The sequence below is a fragment of the Platichthys flesus genome, chromosome 11 (assembly GCF_949316205.1).
Source record: "Platichthys flesus chromosome 11, fPlaFle2.1, whole genome shotgun sequence".
In the NCBI taxonomy this organism is placed as follows: Eukaryota; Metazoa; Chordata; class Actinopteri; order Pleuronectiformes; family Pleuronectidae; genus Platichthys; species Platichthys flesus.
In genome coordinates, this window is record NC_084955.1 from 1,723,861 (window position 1) to 1,737,745 (window position 13,885).

Genomic DNA, 13,885 nt, shown 5'->3' on the forward strand with positions numbered 1-13,885 from the left:
AGGGAGCGGAGGAGAGGAGTAGTGTGAGTGAATTTAGGTTGGTTAAAAACCAGTCGAGCTGCTGCATTCTGGATGAGCTGCAAAGGTCGGATGGCAGTAGCAGGTAGACCTGCCAGGAGGGAGTTACAGTAATCTAGACGTGAGATGACTAGAGCCTGGACCAGAACCTGCACCGCCTTCTGAGTGAGAAGGGGGCGTATTCTCCTGATGTTGTACAGCATGAATCTACAGGGCCGTGTTGTTGCAGAAATGTTGGCAGTGAGGGAGAGTTGGCTGTCGAGTGTTACGCCCAGGTTCCTAGCCGTCTGAGTGGGGGTTAACACAGAGTTGTCAAAGTTAATAGTCAGGTCGTGGATGGGAGAGTCTTTCCCTGGAAGGAAAAGAAGTTCAGTTTTGTCAAGGTTAATCTTCAGGTGGTGTTGAGAGATCCACTGAGAGATGTCGGTCAGACAGGCAGTGATTCGTGCTGCTACCTGTGTTTCTGATCGGGGAAAAGACAGGATTAGTTGGGTGTCATCGGCATAGCTATGGTAGGAAAAGCCGTGCGAGTGAATGACAGAGCCGAGGGAGTTGGTGTACAAAGAGAAGAGGAGAGGACCTAGGACAGAACCTTGAGGGACCCCAGTAGTGAGGGGACAAGGTTCAGACACAGACCCTCTCCAAGTTACCCTATAAGTGCGTTCATTGAGGTAGGAAGAGAGCAGGGAGAGAGCAGAGCCTGAGACACCGAGGTCCTGAAGGGAGGAAATAATGATCTGGTGGTTCACTGTGTCGAATGCAGCAGAGAGGTCTAGAAGGATGAGGACAGAGGAGAGAGAGGCTGCTCTAGCAGTGTGAAGCTGCTGAGAGACAGCAAGGAGGGCAGTCTCAGTTGAGTGACCTGCCTTGAAACCAGACTGGTGAGGGTCAAGAAGATTATTGTGGTTAAGATAGGAGGAAAGTTGATTAAAGATAGCACGCTCAAGAATTTTGGAAACAAAGGGAAGGAGAGAGACAGGTCTGTAGTTATTTACTTCAGACGGGTCCAGGGTAGGTTTCTTCAGGAGAGGATTTACTCTTGCCTCCTTCAGAGAATTAGGAAAACAGCCAGTTGACAGGGAAGTGTTGATTAGATGGGTAAGAAAAGGAAGAAGGTCAGGGGCAATAGACTGGAGAATGTGAGAAGGGATGGGGTCAAGGGGGCAGGTGGTCGGGCGGGCAGAGGTTACCAAGGTCAGAACTTGATTGGGAGACAGGGGGGTGAAAGAGGAGAGCGAAGGGGATGAAGATGAAGTTGTTGGAAGTGTGGTTATAGAAGGAGGATCAGAAAATGAAGAGCGTATGTCATCCATCTTTTTGGTAAAGTAGTTGACAAAGTGGCTTGGTAGAAGAGAGGAAGGAGGAGGGGGACTGGGAGGGTTGAGGAGGTTGGAAAAGATGGAGAAGAGTTTTTTGGGATTAGAAAATGAGGCTTGAATTGCAGTTTGGTAAAAAGTGCTTTTGGCTGTGGAAATGGAGGCAGAAAAAGAGGAGAGAAGAGACTGATAAGATAGCAGGTCGTCCAGGTGTTTAGATTTCCGCCATTTCCTTTCTGATGATCGCATAGTGGCTCTGACGGCACGCACCGAGTCAGACAACCACGGAGCTGGGAGGGACTTGCGGACCTGTCGTGACGTAAGAGGACAGAGAGAGTCAAGAGAGGAGGACAGAGTAGAAAGGAGAATGTCAGTGGCAGAGTTAGGATGCATGAGTGAGAAAGAGTCAGTGGAAGGGAGGGCTGATATAACAGAGGAGGCCAGAGAGGAAGGAGAGAGGGAACGAATGTTGCGACGGACAGGTACCGACTCGACAATCACATGCTTGACATTCAGAATCACAAATTCACACATTAGTACATTACTAATGGAAAAATGTTTTAACTGGGGATATATTTAAACACCCACATAATAGTCAGCAGCATGACATAGGTATTTGATTAATGTATAGTGGAGAGATTTATTTGGGTCGTTTTTTATGGTAATTTGTTTTATTATATTAATAGGACTACATACCTCGCCCGTAAGCCACTGGTGAAGTCTAAGTGTCCGTAGCTCACTGTGGTGGATTATGCAGCTGTTCCCTCTGATTTGAGAGGGGACCACAGACACAACCACTTCTGTGTCACTTCTTTTCCACAATTCCTTGAGCTGAGGGTCATAAAAATAATACAAGTTATTTGCTGGAGTAGATAAATAAATAATTTACAGATGATAAGTTAAACACATCCTGTATGAATACATCCACTTAATGAAATGTACAATTTACATCCCAGATACATTGATTGCATTGGATGGATTGATAACACTTGAACACTAAGTTCACCTGAGATGGAGCATCCACTGGACTTTGAACAATGCTTCCCTTTGTATCCTCCTCATGATGGCCTGTAATGTCTGATTGGATTTTGGTAGTGACCTTGTCTGTTGGTTTCTAGATATAGAAATTGTTAGATATTATTGGAAGCTTTTCATTATATGCTTTCATACCACCAACATGGTGAAATACGTTTCGGTAATTGCATGTCATGGCAATTCACTAAGTCACGGAAGTGTTTAAAGCACAAAATGCAACAATAAGCTTTTGATTTACAGCTGTTGTACATTAGTGCTTTTGATTAGCTTCCTGTCCTTGTGTAACTTTGCCACAATTGATTACCTGTGATGAAGCATGTCACTGATTGCTTGTTGACAATCCGTGTGTTTTCTGTGTTGTCTGAGAAACACAAAAAGATTCTGTATGACACAAACTTTTTATCGATGACATTTTTAAGCTATTTAAACATATGGAATGATAATGGATAGCTCTACAAAATATTTACCTTTTTCTTCTGCTGTTTGAAAACAAAAGGCTTTATTAGAGGGGACACATAAACTCCTCGCCTCTTCTGATGTCGTTGTTTCCACCGCTCCAGATCCACACGGTGTGTCTACAGTTGATCAAACAGAGTAAATCAATGTTAATAGTTCAGCTACTGCACTGCTGAAGTACATTTAACTTCACTTATTTTATTTAAAAAAAAGCCACCAATCCCAGGAGTTTCATGTATAGTTTATATATCAGAGCTTCAATTTTTTACCTTCCTCTTCCTCTTCATGGAGTCACTGTATTCCCTTAGAAGGGCATTCAGTGTGAGCTTGTATGTATATACAAAATCGTCCAGTCTGGTTAGCCGTCTCCGTTGAAAGCGGATCTTTTTGAGGTCCCACTGGCTTTTTTCCATTATCCCTTGTGTTTTGTTGTCTTTGGTGTAATTCTGGAGTTCAACATGTACAGTACGTTATATAACATAAAAATTGCTTCATTCACCTTATTTGCATTCAAATCTGTAATATCCAGGATTGAATAATGCAATGTTTTTCAATTTTTCTAACAGATCTTTTGTGTTCAAGTACCTGTGTGGGTTTACGGGCAGTTATTTTGAACTTCTGAGTAAGCCTGTCATACACAGGACCCGTTCCGTGGCGTCCAAGGTCACCTGCCAAAAGATAATGCAATTTTAATTTATTTACTGAATAAGCTATTAAAACAAACATGTATCAAAGCATATGCCATAGAAGAGGACTAACCCAGGAGTAAGCCAGACCAAAGAGCAGCCTGAGGAAGGAAGTATTTCAGCAAGTTTGGGATGAATGTTGGGCTGAAATAGACATTCGGATCCCCATCTTTCTCAAGCTCTGCCCTCTGAATGACTTCCTCAAAATGATGTTGGAAAGGTGTTGGTCCCACATCATTCTAGAAAAAATAATAAGAAATTACATTTTTTTTCTTGAGTTGGATATGGAAACAAATGAAAACCGTCATTTCTTAAGGATTGTAGTCAATTTGCATTTTGCTATAATTATGGATGTGAATACAGTCCTTACAAAGACAACAATTAATTATTGCTATAAAACGGGTGGCAATTGAGACAATGATCACATACCACAAAGTCTTGCTCCACAATGTTTGTGTCATCACTGCCAGTATGTCCTGCTTTTAACAACAGCCTCTGGAGATTTTGGAAGTGTTTTTCAACATTCCTCTCACTGTGGGAACTGGAAAACACCATGGCAGCACTGATGACAACTTCATCCATGTCTTTAAGTGTTGTAGCCTGGGTCATGAGGCCAAACACATGCATTGCCAGGTGGTAATGTTGGGAGGCACTGCAAGGACAAAGCTTGTAAAATAAGTTTTACAGATATTTCCCATGTTATGATGTTAGAAAATGTTCAGCATATACAGCAATCACTCACTGTTTTCGGCATAGGTCCTTTGCATTTTTCATCACATGACTCAAGCAGCGATGCAAAATCGGAAGCCCTATTGAGTCCTCTTGCCCTTGTTCGGTTGTAATGTCATAGTACTTGCACAGCAGTTCCTGAAGGCTCAATCCACAGAAGTTGTAGTGCCTGCAGGAGGACTATGGAGCCATCACAGATCAACATTGCTGGCCTTTTACTCTTCTTCCGTGGAGTCTTCTTAAGTCCGTCACAAAGGACCCCAGGAAATATGACACAGATGTTGTGGTGTGGTCGTTTGTCAGATAAGTGGCCACAGGAACAGGGGAGGATCCTTTTGATGGATGTCTCACCACCATTTCGTACACATAGAATGGGGCAGTTTGCCCCTTTCCTTTGTGCACAATGCTGCCTGTCGCATCCAAATAAACAATGTCAGATTTGCACCGCTCAAAAAACAAGTTGAGAGTCTTGTCACACCAAAGCATAATGCTTTTGGGCTGCAATATTATTTTTTGGATAACTGCATCCTCTGAATCTTGCTCTTGCTCCTCCTCCCGCATAATTTCTAAACTAATCATTTCGTTTTTGTGCCTTCTGTTTTTTTTTCGGCTATTGCATGAGAGCGTTTTCATGACACCGGTTGTAGGAACGTCATCTCGACATCCAGATTCCACAACACTGTCTTCCAGGTGTTCTTGGCAGTTTGGTGGTGAGGACATCCGCTATGGCAACCCTTTCATCTGCCCGCACCAGACGTCTTTGCAGTTCTTCGCTGTGGTGCCACACTCTGTCTCCACTAAAGGTCACAACCGCCTTGAGTGATGCCTCATCTTGTACTGTCACCTGAACTTTAACAGGGCAGTCTTTAAAAAGACAGTAGCCTGAACAATAAAATACAGGTGCATTTCTAGTCGACCCGATCGTTTGGACATTGTGGTTCTTGAATGCAAAACTGCAATGTGGATGAATGCTGCGGAGTCCATTAGCAATAAAAACTGTCCAGTTCAGTGTTATGAAACGCCGTTTACGCTGCGTCCTCCTGAGTTTTTTCCATTGATTTTCAGTAAGAAAAAAAAACAGGGTTGCTTAGGCAATGGATGAGAAAAGAATTGTTCCTCATATTCTTTTTCATCCGCTGATGATGATGTTGTGGAGCCATTGCCATTTCCTGTTGTACAATGGAACTGTAAAACACAGTAAAATCAGTGAACAAGTTGTTGTGAAGTTGCCTAATAACAGTTGATGCACGTTAACCATTGTTGTCACAGGGTATTATTTACTGGATTCCTAACAGTTCTTTTGTAGAACTTTCTATCACCATGATTTGAAAAAACTGATACAGTATTCTGTATTTCATAGATAGATAGATAGATAGATAGATGGATAGATGGATACTATATTAATCCAGAGGGAAATTCAGATCATCCAATTATGTCATTATTGACATTGCAATATCATAACAATTATGTCATTATTGACATTGCAATATTTACCTCTGCAGTTTCCGCTGGAGTTGTCGATGTTTGTGTATTGGGCTGTTGGTGCACTGGCCCTACAGTCATGTCATCAGGCTGTGGGGAAACTGGCCATGAAGTATCAAAATCAGGCTGTGGGGAAACTGGCCATGAAATATCAAAATCAAGCTGTGGGGAAACTGGCCCTGCCTTTTGTGGAGGGCTCACTGCTTCATTGATCTGAAACACAATTTGAGTGATTCTCAGAATTTTCATCTTCACATCAAAGGAAAACCTTGAAATGAATAATTAGCTCAGGAATGAATGGATTTCTTTACGAAGACATAATACACTAATAAATATTGAAATGGTGAAAGTACAACCTTTATTACCTTTCTGTGTCGATGATATGCATGTTTAAGCCTCTTCCTATTGATATTACTGTTAGCAATTCCCAGATCCTGGCATGCCTCACCCCAGAAAGTGGTGTCATCCTTTTCTTCAGCCTTAGCATGAAGCTTAGCTATGACCAACACAATAGCCTCTGCCGTAATGGAAACTCTTCTGGACTTAAATTGAAATAACAATTTTTGGGTCATTTATATATATTTTTTTAATTTGTAAAGGACTCACCTTTCCAAAGTCAGGAAAAACCAAGACTCTAAAATGGGAAAAAACATAAAGACTCATTGGAATATATTTGGTGTCTACTGATTGTAAAATAAATACACATTCAAGTTCATGCTTGTGGCGATATTGGTCCTTAACATTAATTATTTTTAAGTGAATTCACAAAACCTTTTAATAATACCCCAGTGAAAATATGGCATAATGACAAAATAAAATGTCCCTTGTAAGCAAGCAAGTCTTGTCCTGACATACTGTTTTAAAATAAACAGAACATTTGAAAAGGTTGGCATTACTTTGTACTAAGAAAAGAATAAGGATGCACAAAAGTATTTGTACTGTGGTATTACGGTTTGTACATGAATGTTGATTGTCAAGAGGGAAGATGTAATGTCCTAGACAACCAATTATAAAACTGGTTGATGATGATATGATATACGATATGATGAAACGCAAGCAAGGCTGTTGTGAAGTGAGGCTGTCTATCTCTCCTCCGCCATTTAAGTCCCGGGGACAGCGCTGAGCCCCACTATAGTTTAAACGTATCTGTGTCCGTCAGGTAATTTTCAATTAAATTGTTGCGTACTTACCCTCGTCTTGCTGGCATTCTGGATTGAGGATCTGCTGACAAAGTTTCTCACCAGAAACGAAATCCGAAAATGAACAAGTTGCAAAGTTTGTAAAAGTTGTCGGACGAGTTGAAGGTCAGCACTGAAAACGTGTTCTACTATGTCGCATATATGATGACTAAGACAACGGCGGAAATGCGAGTTCGATATCAGGGTTAAGGTAAATAAAAAAATTACTTTTTTTATTTGTTAGATTTTTCCTTTTTTATTGAACGAGTCAACCCTGTAACTTATGTCTCAGTTGTCAAAGGAAGTGTCTTTTAATTAAATATCTAAGTGTAAATGTATGGAATCTGCACTTTCCATTCGAAACTGGCTGTTACACCTCAGAAGTGAATTTAACCCCGCTACCGACTGACTCACTGACTGCGGTTGGGCCGCAGATCAGCTGTCTGTCGGTTCTCTGTTGTTAACACTCGCTGTGTGTCCGCTATACGGCAGAGCTGCAGGGTTATCTCCAGCATTTCCTTCAATACTAGGATTATGTAATAAACACTTAGCCAATCAAATATCCAGAAATGATGTATTCCACAGTAGAAATGTTGCACTTTACTTTGAAAAATCTCTTAATCTATACAGTAAAAATGTCTGATATTGAGTGTGTGGGTAGTCAGAGAGGTCCTGAACACAGCCATATCAGTCTCACTCTGGAATTATTGGGAAAAGTATTTTTTTAGTACTTTGAAATATCCAGAAATAAACCGATTTGATTGGGCACATGTTTGACTTTACTTTGAAAAATCTCTTAATCCATACAGTAAAAATGTCTAATATTAATTGTGTGGGTAGTCAGAGAGGTCCTGAACACAGCCATATCAGTCTCACTCTGGAATTATTGGGAAAAGTATTTTTATAGTACTTTGAAATATCCAGAAATAATCTATTACACAGTAGAAATGTTGGACTTTACTTTGAAAAATCTCTTAATCTATACAGTAAAAATGTCTAATATTCATTGTGTGGGTAGCCTGAGAGGTCCTGAACACAGCCATATCAGTCTCACTCTGGAATTATTGGGAAAAGTATTTTTATAGTACTTTGAAATATCCAGAAATGATCTATTACACAGTAGAAATGTTGGACTTTACTTTGAAAAATCTCTTAATCTATACAGTAAAAATGTCTGATATTGAACACAGCCATATCAGTCTCACTCTGGAATTATTGAGCAAACAGTTTTTATTGTACTTTGAAATATCCCTGTTCCCGTTCTGGGCGGTCCGGATGCGTTTACCATAAGTATCAGTATATGGGTGCAGTAGAATTTCTGTGTCGGCTGATTTGACCACAGAGACTCGAGTGTCGGCTGGCTTGACGGCAGTGTGTTTTCCCCGGTGATAGTGTTGCTGGATCATGTCTACAGGAACAGTGCGGGACTAACGACCAGGCGGTGCTCAACATGTACCAGGCTCCCAGGATGATGGTTCCTGTGCGGACATGGCAGCACAGGCAGCAGCTGGTGGAGTACCAGCGGTCCCACGGGGAGATCATCATCGTCGCGTCCGCTGTCTCACAACACTGCGCCGGGCATCAAGGGCCAGAGAGCCCACTCTCCAGGGAGCGTCCGCTGGGCGTCGAAGTTCGCCGAGGGATGACGTTTATCTTACCATTGAAATATACGGTGGCCCTGAGAGCTCAACGAACAGCAACTTAAGAAAACACATGCAAGTTGACAAAACACATGCAAGTTGACAAAACACAAGCAAAGTAAGAAAACATCTCCATCAATTTCACAACACTACACAACACATTACAGAAACGCGCAGCAAATAGTCACACGCGCTGCAGATAGACACAGGCGCTGCAAATAGATGAACGCGCGCAGCAAATAGACGGACGCGCAGCAAATAGAGGCGACAACACAACGGAAGTGTTTCCAGAGGACAGGTAAAAGGGATGGACATAGGAGACACTAAACGTCCAATACACCATACAATTTCGGTTCCGCACAGGGTTCGGCAACCCACGGCTCTGGAGCCGAACGCGGCTCTTCAGTCCCTCTGCAGTGGCTGTACAGTACAGTGTTGTGCATAAGTTTCGCGATAGCTGAACTTAACGAATCCCTTTTCATATTATTAACGTGAACGTAACGATGAACGTGATTGAACGTCCATCATCGTATCAGGCCCTCATGAAATACCAGGAGCGGGCGTTTGTGTGTTGTGTGTGTGTGTGCGTGTGTGTGTAGCGGGCTGACCGGTCTCGGGTCTCGGGGCACCGACCCCGCCCACTCGCTCAGAAGAGGGGGCAAAATGTCTCTTTTGATAGTAAAGGTTTCAAACCCCTGCTCACTATGGACAATACATGGCCTCACAAACAGGGGCTTGCTTGTTAGCGCTGCTTATTCAGTTTAACAGGAGAAGACGGCATGTCTCTAGATCGGACCATCTTCAGAGCTCAGAGCTCACTGTGGCTCTCTCCGAGCGAGTGGGCGGGGTCGGAGCCCCGGTGCGCTGGCTACACGCACACACACACCCACGCCCGCTCCTGGTATTTCTTGAGGGCCTGATACAATGATGATTTAAAAAATGAACGTGACGTTCAATCAGGTTCATCGTTACGTTCACGTTAATAATATGAAAACTGATTCGTTAAGTTCAGCGATCGCGAAACTTATGCACAACACTGTACTGTACAGCCACTGCAGAGGGACTGAAGAGCCGCGTTCGGCTCCAGAGCCGCGGGTTGCCGACCCCTGTGCAGAACCGAAATTGTATAGTGTATTGGACGTTTTAGTGTCTCCTGTGTCCATCCCTTTTACCTGTCCTGTGGAAACACTTCCGTTGTGTTGTCGCCTCTATTTGCTGCTTGTTCGTCTATTTGCAGCGCGTGTGTCTATTTGCAGCGCGTGTGACTATTTGCTGCGCGTTTCTGTAATGTGTAGTGTTGTGTTGTGAAATTGATGGAGATGTTTTCTTACTTTGCTTGTGTTTTGTCAACTTGCATGTGTTTTGTCAACTTGCATGTGTTTTCTTAAGTTGCTGTTCGTTGAGCTCTCAGGGCCACCGTAGAAATAGGCCATCCCTTCTCAAAATAACTTCATGACTTTAAAGGGGACATATTATGCCCATTTCACCACAGTTGATATGGTTCCTTGGGGTCTTAATGAAATGTCTGTAACATTTTTTGGTAAAAATACCCCAAGGATCATTTAAAACAGCACCTTTTTACTCTGTCTAAAACAGACCTCCTCAGATCAAGCTGTTTTGAGGGCCCCGCCCCCCTCTCACCCAGCCCCCATCTTACCCCACCCCCTTTCACCCCTCTCACCCCTCCCCCCTCTCATGGAGGGGTAGGACATGTGTTTGAATGTGTTCTCACTACAGAATGCATTCAACATCTATAGGGCAGATTATGGGCTTTTATGTCTAAAAGGAATAGAGCAGTAAGTTGTTTTTTTTATGCATGAGATATCAATCATTTCTGCAATAAAATTATGACTGAGGAATAGAATACATAAATTACTCTTCCCTCTGTATTACTTTGCTAACTGCTCATCTTACACGTGTCAATTGTTGACAAGTTACATATCAAACATTAAAAGCACACAACTGTTGAAAAGCACACAACTGTTTCTATAAACTTTTATTGTCAGAAAGATTGCTAGAAAGATTGCCACAGAGCTTTTTAATCATAGTTATTAAATGTACTGGCTGGGACAGAGGTAATAAATACAAAAAATACCAAGTATAATAAATACATTCATTACAAAAATACAATTTGTGCCATCAGTAGCTATACTGTAAACAAAGGAACACTTTATATTTGTGTGTCACCTTTTATTCTCTAAATACAATGTGAACTTTGCTCAGCCGTTACAGTTATTTGGCGTACAGAAGCTTTGTGAGCTGGTGTTGGGGCCCTCTGGGCCGGAGAATCAGGGTGGTCCTGCCCTCCTGCTCGGTGCTCCAGATACGCAGAGTCTTCCCTGATGCTCAGGGAAGTTATACAGGGTTCAGACCTGCCCTTGATTGAAACTCGACACATAGCTGGCTATAACTTCCTGCTTGTCAGGTTTCTCATACTAGGCAGAGAGATCCTCAGGTTTTGAGATCTTCAGCACCTCATTCACATATGGGGCCAGGTCCTGAAAAACCACGTGAAAGATGAGGTCCCACAGGTTATCCATGTAATCTGTAATACAAATTGGGGAAAAAGTTGGACATTTTGCCCTTTTTTGTATTTATTATTTTCTTTTATAATTATATTATTCTATTTATCGTGAAGACGATAAATAAATGGTCTTTAAATGGTGACCATTTAAAGACCATTTATTTATCCATTTATTTGTCTTTAAAGACCATTTAAAGACAGCAGTTAATTGATATGTTATTTATGTTTCACATACTGTTTGTACATTGTTTGGCTTTTAAATAGAGCCAGTAAGAATCATGGAAGATTGCATCTGCTTTCACCGGCTTTGCTGTGCGCTCGCCCTTCTTATATATTACATCTGTCCCCAGCCAACACACAGTACACACCTCAAACAGCTCCAGGAGGCAGTTTTCATAGACAATATATGTGGGTGTCTTATGAACAGGGTTGGAAGATTCCCTTCTATTAGAACGACAAAGATTTCACCCAAAGGCTGCAACAGCTAAAAAAGTGTAGGATGGTAATCTGTGATTATTGAAATGTTTAGATTAAATATTGAGTCACTCACGTCACATCTTGTCCTCTCCCTCCTCCAAGCGAGGTCTCTGACAGCTGAGGTCCCAACACCGACATCAGTGCAGCACAGTTTTCTGTGTGCCTATGATAAAACAGACACAATATCCATGGAGTCACAACAAATGAGATGCTGTTATAACTTTAACACGGTGACACAATCATTGACATGACGAAGTAACTGAGGGTAAACAAACCTGTACTTTTGTAGTGAGGTCGCAGTGTTTTCATAGAAAGCTGCGTTCCATGTGTGCGCATCTTCGGTGGGTCCCTCTGGCATGCTACGTGATGTAGCCTAGCACCGTGAACAGATGTGCTTGCCTGAACACCAAAAGCAGCAATGTTATTCATGTTTGTACTACTGTCATGCATACAAGGATACAAGTACACATTTCCCCAAACTAGGGCTGGTAATGAATAATCGTTCTATTCCCGCACATTATGACAACAACATACTCCGGTATCTTGAACGAGCAGCCATAGCAGCAGCTGCAGCTGGAAGTTAGGTTTGTGAGTGTTGTGCTCTCCACGCTCTCCCCCTCACTCGCGTGTCCTCCCGTTAGTACTGTGCCGCTGATTTTTTTTCCCACGGCAGCACGTACGGCCGACACTCGTAGCAGCTACTACAAACTTCCGTAGCTAACTTCAGGCTCCAGCAGCTACAACCGTAGCTCTTAGCAGCTGCTACAAACATCCGTAGCTAACTTCAAGTTCCAGCAGCTACAACCGGAGCTCTTAGCAGCTGCTACAAACATCCGTAGCTCCAGCAGCTACAACCGGAGCTCTTAGCAGCTGCTACAAGCATCTGTAGCTAACTTCAAGCTCCAGCAGCTACAACCGGAGCTCTTAGCAGCTGCTACAAGCATCCGTAGCTAACTTCAAGCTCCAGCAGCTACAACCGGAGCTCTTAGCAGCTGCTACAAGCATCCGTAGCTAACTTCAAGCTCCAGCAGCTACAACCGGAGCTCTTAGCAGCTGCTACAAGCATCCGTAGCTAACTTCAAGTTCCAGCAGCTACAACCGGAGCTCTTAGCAGCTGCTACAAGCATCCGTAGCTAACTTCAAGCTCCAGCAGCTACAACCGGAGCTCTTAGCAGCTGCTACAAGCATCCGTAGCTAACTTCAAGCTCCAGCAGCTACAACCGAAGCTCTTAGCAGCTGCTACAAACATCCGTAGCTAACTTCAAGCTCCAGCAGCTACAACCGGAGCTCGTAGCAGCTACTACCGGGGTTCGTAGTAGCTGCTAAGGGGCTCGTAGTAGGTGCTACGGCCCCTCGAGCGGAGGGGAGGGGGGAGACCGTGGAGACCACAATACTCACGAACCTGCCATGTGAACACCGTTCACCGTGGACTCGCCAGCCGTCCTGGATTAATGAAAACTCCTGTAAAGTCTCTCCCCATCCCCCACCACTACATACTAGCCTCAAAAACACGGCACAACATGCTAACGGCACTAGCCTCCACACAAAATGTCTAAAAGAAGCAAATACCAGAATTATAAAAAAAAAAATACTTACATTTCCCCCGTCTTCAGTATTGCCATGGAAAGATGGCACCGACCCCTCTTTCAATAACAACCTTTTAGAGAATCCAGCGTTATATTGGCCCAGGTTGATAAAACAGTCCGATTCAAAGTGGTGGCAGGAACGTTGCCATCATATATGAACTGAATCCATCTCAATCTTGTGTCTTCTGAAGCTGGAGTCACATGAAGACATGTTTGCAGCCGACCACCGATTCATGCTGCTAGTAAGCTAATCCAAGTGTTTCCAAGGCTTGCAAGAATGAAATGGCGGACACTGGTGGACCGATCTTCTATAAAGTGGGAGGGTCCATCTAGGGGTGGGTCGAGTGGTAGTGGGGGAGTGCATAGAGCTATGGGGGAATGTACTAAATTGGCATTTTTCGACTATGACGTCTATTTCGGGGGAAATTCCATTGGACGCACTTTAGCACATAGTTTCTGAAATAGAGGAACCACAACAAATCGCAGGAGTGATTTTTTTCCAGAGTTTTTGGGACGGTAGACATGCCAGATACCCAAACTAATGTGTAGAAGCACTACAAAGTGGAATTTTCATAATATGTCCCCTTTAATGTTATATCTAGACCCACGTACATGAATCGATTTTGTCCGGTATTGTTAAATGTTAGAATATCAAATTTAATCAAAAGGCTGTAATGTGCGCCGCAGGATGAAGTGCTCCACAGGACCATGTGCGCCGCAAGATGATGTGCACGGCAGGATGATGTGCGGTGATGATG

At 43.0% G+C, this 13,885-nt stretch overlaps 1 long non-coding RNA gene and 1 pseudogene across 2 annotated transcripts; both read right to left on the reverse strand.

Annotated features, from left to right (window-relative positions):
• LOC133964685 (lysosomal-associated transmembrane protein 4B-like) overlaps positions 1–8,566 on the reverse strand; it is a 32,264-nt pseudogene extending 23,698 nt beyond the window's left edge.
• Positions 8,567–10,521: 1,955 nt separating this feature from the next.
• Positions 10,522–13,388, reverse strand: LOC133964924 (uncharacterized). 2 transcript variants are annotated; one of them, XR_009923833.1, is made up of 4 exons: positions 13,138–13,388; positions 11,817–11,940; positions 11,615–11,704; positions 10,522–11,085 (listed from the first exon to the last, which is right to left on the reverse strand). It is a non-coding gene; the product is annotated as an uncharacterized LOC133964924 (long non-coding RNA). The 2 variants fall into 2 exon arrangements; XR_009923832.1 differs by lacking the exon at positions 13,138–13,388 and adding an exon at positions 12,076–12,290.
• Between the last annotated feature and the right edge of the window lie 497 nt (positions 13,389–13,885).